The 6,014-nt window shown below is 43.4% G+C and overlaps 1 pseudogene; it reads right to left on the reverse strand.

Moving 5' to 3' along the window:
• On the reverse strand, positions 1–989 carry LOC103216796 (small ribosomal subunit protein eS1 pseudogene; annotated as a pseudogene).
• Between the last annotated feature and the right edge of the window lie 5,025 nt (positions 990–6,014).

The raw sequence follows: 6,014 nt of genomic DNA on the forward strand, positions 1-6,014 counted from the left end.
GTCTCCTTTGTCTTCCTGTACATCCTGGAATCTGTGTTTGGCAATTTTAAAGACATTCTCATTTGTATTCTTGATTCTTTCACCCTTTATCCTTCCGTCATATCTGGACTACCCCTCCCACTTTTTTCTTTCTTTTTTTTTTTCCACAAATAGCACTTTTTATTTGACACTATTTGCAGTCTGAACTTTAAACAGATTCTTGGACTGGTGGTTCATATCCATCAGCTCATTTGACTTTAGCACCTGTCTCATCCCCAGTGGCTTTTCCAGAACTCCTGCCTTCACCATGAAGCTACATGAGCTTTCCCAATTCAAACTTGGGCTTCTTCAGCATTTGTACTTTTCTAACGAAGACATCATGGAGAGGATAAATAGATTGGCAAGCCTTTTCTATGTCTTTTCCAGTGCTGTCTGGAATCAATTTATTGACCACTTCTTTCAAGTCATTTGTCTGCACCTCTCGGGTCATGATTTCCATCATCTTCTTCCGGATTTGGCGGACCTGTTGATGCTGAGCACAAGAGGTCTTCCGTATCTGATCGTTGCGTTTTTCAGTAAGACCAACACACAACAGATGAAGCAAGTAACCATCGGTAGTCTTGACATCAACATGAGCTTCAATCATTGTCTGCCACTTTTTGACCATGGAATACATTTTGTCATGGGTAAGATCCATGCCATGGAAGTTAGTCAGGCAGTTTTTGTCCTGAACATCTTCAGTAATCAGAGTGAATTTTCTAAATGCAACTTCATCATTCTGCAAATCAGCAAGACTCACTTCAAACACACGACGCTTGAGACCATCAGATGCAATTTTGGTTCCTTGGGTCCTGGTGACGAGTGTCTTTCCAATATTTCTTATATTGGACATAGCAGGTGCTTTCACATCATACCAATGTTTCTTAGAAAATGGATCAACCACTTTCTTCTTGGCTCCCTTTTTGCCGCCTTTCGTAAGGTGCTTGTTCTTTGCCAACCGCCATGGTGCTGGTCAGAGAGTCAAAAGGGCCCTCCCACTTTTTTCTAATGTAGTGCGCCCGCATTAGAGAAACAGGCTAAGACCGCAAAAACTAAACTCGCCTTCACCTGGATTCTTTTGGCCCTAACTTTGAGGGCTTATTCCAAATATTTTCCATTCCTCAAGTCCGGAACCTGATCTTGGCCCCTTCATCTTTAGGAAATAAAAAGCTAATCCACTTGAGCCTCCCTCAAATTTCATCTCATATTGTCCTACTGTATGATTCTGACCAAGATTACTCACCTCCATTAATTCCATGCCTTTGTTCCTGCTGTTCTAGAAATACAGCCAAGTGCACTGGCTCACGCCTGTAATCCCAGCACTTTGGGAGGCCCAAGCGGGTGGATCATGAGGTCAGGAGTTCAAGACCAGCCTGGCCAACATAGTGAAACCCTGTCTCTACTACAAATACAAAAATTAGCTGGGTGTGGTGGCGCATGCCTGTAGTCCCAGCTACTAGGGAGGCTGAGGCAGGAGAATCACTTGAACCGGGCAGGCGGAGGTTGTAGTGAGCCGAGATCGCACCACTGCACTCCAGCCTAGGCAACAGAGCTAGACTCCATCTAAAAAAAGAAAAAAGGGAGAAATACCTAGAAAGTCATTTCCCCATTATTTGGTCCCAGATACTTTAATGGAGGTGAGAAGTATACCAGCTACTTTGTATTTTTAGTAGCATAAGGCAAGATGTTTATAAACCACTCTTACTATGAGACATTTACCAGCATCCAACTAAGGACTTTTTTTTTTTTTTTTTTTTTTTTTTTTTTTGAGACGGAGTCTCTCGCTGTCGCCCAGGCTGGAGTGCAGTGGTGGGATCTCGGCTCACTGCAACCTCCACTTCCCAGGCTGGAGTGATTCTCCTGCCTCAGCCTCCCGAGTAGCTGGGATTACAGGGGCCCACCACTACCACCCGGCTAATTTTTGTATTTCTAGTAGAGATGGGGTTTCACCATGTTAGCCAGGCTGGTTTTGAACTACTGACCTCAAATGATCCACCCGCCTCAGCCTCCCAAAGTGCTGGGATTACAGGCAGGAGCCACTGTGCCCAGCCTTTATTAACTCTTTGTGGCCCACCACACCTCCTTCCCAGGTCCTGAGCAAACATCAAGTTGATTCTTTTCTAAAGAAATTGGTGTTGGTTCAGGCCTGCTTTGGCTGCCAAATTCTCCAGATCAGCAAACCCTTCTCCCCAGCTAGACCAAGTCTTGCTAATGATAGCTTTCAGCCTAACCTCCAGGCACTTCCAGGCCCACTGAGGGTCAACCTTCTTGAGATTAAACCCAGGCAGCAAAACCTGAAAGGTCATATCAGACAGGAAACTAGTATGTAAGACTACAGTCCCTGCCTGCACTAACCTGGCCCAGGCTTCTTAAAGACACTTTCTTTTTGAATTGGTTTTCTGTATCTATTCTAGACAGGAAGTCAAGTAACACCTCAACAGATTCATTCTTCCTTGTCAGTCATTGGCACAGCCTAGCCTTGAGTCGACACCATAATACCCTTCCTGGCTAATGGACCCAACAAGAACCAGAAGTTTCTTACTGTCCACCAGATGGCAGTGTTGGTTAGCAGTAGCTCTGAAAAGGACAAGATTGCACCTGGGATATAACAAATAATCTGAGGGTTTTTAAACAGCCACGCCATCCACTCCCAGAGATCTTTGATTAGACTACACTGGGATTATGACACAATATAATGATATTAAAATTAAACACTTTTGATCTTTACATAACCTATGATTTAGAATGAATCAATAAATAATAGCTACTATTAGTTTACACCCTGACGCTTCAAATAGGTTATAAACACCCTGTGGCAGACTGCCTCACACAAGTATTCATCTTAATCATTTTCAAATAAGATTCTAACCACAACTGCTCACAAATGAAGGGTTATCATTAAAAATAGACATGAAGCTTTTTTCTATTGAGTGTAAAAACAAACTCAAGTCTCACCAGATGGTCTCTGAATAAAGAAAAACTAGGCCAGTCGTGGTAGCTCATGCCTGTAATCCCAGCACTTTTGGAGGTTGAGGCAGGAGGATCACTTCAGGCCAGGAGTTCAAGACCAGCCTGGGCAACATAGTGAAATTCCAACTCTACAAAACATTAAAAAATTAGGTGTGGTGGCACACCTGTAGTCCTTGGTACTCAGGAGGCTGAGGTGGGAGGATCCCTTGAGCCCAGGAGATCAACGCTGCTGTGAACCATGATTGACACACTGTACTTCAGCCTGGGCAACAGTGAGACCATCTCAAAAAATAAAATGATCTTTTAAAAAAAAAAAAAGAAAAACCAACACTTTTTTTCTCTCAACTCACTCTCCGTACCTCACTTCCAACACCAGGTGTGAGTTTTTTTTCCCACACATCAATTATCTGGTAGGTGATCCTACAAATTTAACTCAACTCTGGTTCTACCTACCTGGAGGTTAAGGGCTCGGTCCCACAAGACTACCCTGAATTTAGACCCAACCACAAGTCCCAGGTTTGACCTGTTTTTCTGACCAACCAGCTGTAAATCAGAGGTTCCCACAACACTCCCCACTGCTGCCTAACCCCTTTGGATTCAATCCTTTGCTTGAATGGCTTAGGGAAACATCTTATTTACATTTAACTATTTATTATGAAAGTACTTATCAGAACAGCTAGATGGGAGACAGACATGCGGCAGGGGCATGGGGTTTCTGTGTCCTCTCAGAGCATACCAGCTCCACATGTTCAGTAACATGGACGCTCCAAGAATCATGTAGTTCAGGGATTTTTATGGAGGCTTAATCATATGGGCATAATCAATTGTAACTCAATCTGCAGCCTCTCTCCCCTTCCAAAGGGTGGGGTGGGGCTGAAAGTTTTAAGCTTCTAGTCATGGGCTGGTCTTTCTGGTGACCAATCCCTATCCAGGGGCCCATGGAGAGGCGTAACATTAGAACAAAACTTCCTACCAGCCAGGAAATTACAGGAGACTTGGGAGCTCTGTGCCAGGAACCAGAGACAAACAGCAAAATCTTTATTTCTTCTTATAAATCACAATATCATAGTCTCCAATGCCTCCTTGGGAAGCAGAAAGTAGCAGAGGTACAGTGGTATATTGTGTACATGAAGATCAGGTCCCTTGGCACAGGACAACTAGACAACCCAGTCCCAGTGTGGCCCAGTAAACGCAGTACAGTCTAAATGTAGGCCTTACCTTCCTCTGGGCTCTGCTCCCAGTCTGGTACATCACTTCATGTAACTCACAAGCTTCTGGACCTCAGGTGGTTTATATATAAAATAACATTGCTTAAAGACCCTAAAAATTGTAACATCCAAAACATATTAAAACAAAAAGGTACCCACAGACTTATAAAAGCAGAAAGATAATGTACTTACCATTTTGAATTGGCTTATCTATAGACAAAACATTTTCATTATTCCAATAACCTTGATAAAACACCTGGGATAGACATGGTTTTGAAGGAACTGATGATGTTGAAAACGTAATTCCTCCTATCCCCCTTTCTCTTAAATATGGTTCCTAGGTAGTATGCATTACCTGTGGTTAAGCTAAAACTGTTCCTACACACTATTTATGAAAGAAATGTTTCTTTTGTTGTTAGTCTGTGAAAAGCTGACAATGAGAACTCGGAGGTAGGCTTTCTGGGCTGATTGAGACAGTCTTGTTTGTTGCCCAGACTGGAGTGCAGTGGCATGGTAACGGCTCACTGCAGCCTTGAACTCATGGGCTCAAGTGATCCTCCCACCTCAGCCTCCCAAGTAGCTAGGACTCAGCATGTACCACCATACCTCATTTTTTTTTTCTTTTTTTTTAATGTAGACACAGGGTCTCACTACATTGCCCATCCTGGTCTTAAACTCCTGTGATCAAGCAATCCTCCCATCTCAGCCTCCCAAATTGCTAGGATTATAGGCACAAACCACCACACCTGGCCTTTCTGGACTTTTTAATGCCCAGTTATCTGGATTCAACAGCAAGAGGCCACCACTGAATAGTGAAGGACAAGAGGCCGCTAAACTTCCTACACATGCAAAATGCATTATTTAGAGGAAGTAAGCTATTCTCACATCCCTTTCAGTGCCTTATGCTAGACAAAGACACAACACCACCTAACAACCCCAACCAGGAGAGGGGCAATGAGTGTAGAGGGTAGGTCTTAAAAACGAATGAAACAAGCGGGGTTTTGGGGTTTGATTCAGTATCTACTCTATAGAAGACATGGTGCTAGGATGCTGCAGAAGTACCACATACTCCTGGTCAAAAGGCACATAAATTCTAGTAACAGATTCTAACACAAAACTTCAGAACCAGATTAAACGAGCGTATTAAATACTGTAAGTTTCAAAGACAACAGAAAAGTAAAATTAGTCCAAATAAATATGTTAGTGGAAATGCAAAGAAATGGGCCCTAGAAAATATATATCAAATTGGTAAAAGTAATGGCAGGGAAGGGCCCTGGAAGGAGGTGGTAGTGGTAGAAAAGGGGGGTAAGTTAGAAAACTGTTCATGTCACAGCCAGGCGCAGTGTCTCACGCCTGTAATCCCAACACTTTGGGAGGCCAAGGCAGGCAGATCACGAGGTCAGGAGTTCAAGATCAGCCTGGCCAACACAGTGAAACCCCAGCTCTACTAAAAATGCAAAAATTAGCCTGTTGTGGTGACGCATGCCTGTAGTCTCAGGTACTCGGGAGGCTGAGGCAGAAGAATCGCTTGAACCCGGAAGGCAAAGGTTGCAGGGAGCAGAGACCGCGCCTTTGCACTCCAGCCTGGGCAACAGTGAGACGCCATCTCAAAAAAAAAAAAAAAAAGTGTTTGTGTTAAATGTAACAGAGCTCATCTTTTAGAGAGAAATGGCTAGGCTAATAGAGTCATGTGCCATATAACATTTCGGTCAATGATGGGCCACATGACAGATTATAAGACCATACCTTTATGTTTAGATACACAAATACCATTGTGTTACAACTGCCTAGTCAGTATAGTCCCATGCTGTACAGGTT

Source organism: Chlorocebus sabaeus, chromosome 9, assembly GCF_047675955.1.
Source record: "Chlorocebus sabaeus isolate Y175 chromosome 9, mChlSab1.0.hap1, whole genome shotgun sequence".
In the NCBI taxonomy this organism is placed as follows: domain Eukaryota; kingdom Metazoa; phylum Chordata; class Mammalia; order Primates; family Cercopithecidae; genus Chlorocebus; species Chlorocebus sabaeus.